The following is a 702-nucleotide window of genomic DNA, read 5'->3' on the forward strand; positions in this document are numbered from 1 at the left end:
TGATCTCTTTCTTAGGTTTTCTAGCTCCAGGGTTGTCTCCCTTTGTGATTTCTTTATTGTTTCTATTTCCATTTTTAGATCTTGGATGGCTTTGTTCATTTCCTTTCCCTGTTGGATTGTGTTTTCCTGTAATTCTTTAAGGGATTTTTGTGTTTCCTCTTTAAGGGCTTCTAGCTTTTTACCTGTGTTCTCCTATATGTCTTTAAGGGAGTTATTTATGTCCTTCTTAAAGTCCTCTATCACCATCATGAGAAGTGATTTGAGATCCGAATCTTGCTTTTCTGGTGAGATGGTGTATCTAGGACTTGCTATGGTGGGAGAATTGGGTTCTGATGATGCCAAGTAACCTTGGTTTCTGTTGCTTATGTTCTTCAGCTTGCCTCCTACCATCTGATCATGTCTAGTGCTACCTGCCCTCACTATGTCTGACTGGAGCCTGTCCTTCCTGTGATCCTGGTTGTGTCAGAGCTCCTCAGAGTTCGGCTGTCTCTGGAATCCTGTGATTCTGTGATCCTGTGATCCTGAGATCCTGGTATGACCAAGGTCGTGGGAGTCTATAGTCCTGGGGTGTTAGAGGGCCTGGGAGTGGAGCTTCTTCTGGATATTGTGGGACTGGCTGTGGAGTTCACATCTCTCTATATGAATTTTAAGATTGCTTTTTGTATTTCTGTGAAATAGGGTCCTGGAATTTTGATGGGTATT

The sequence above is a fragment of the Mus musculus genome, chromosome 11, assembly GCF_000001635.26.
Source record: "Mus musculus strain C57BL/6J chromosome 11, GRCm38.p6 C57BL/6J".
Taxonomy (NCBI): Eukaryota; Metazoa; Chordata; class Mammalia; order Rodentia; family Muridae; genus Mus; species Mus musculus.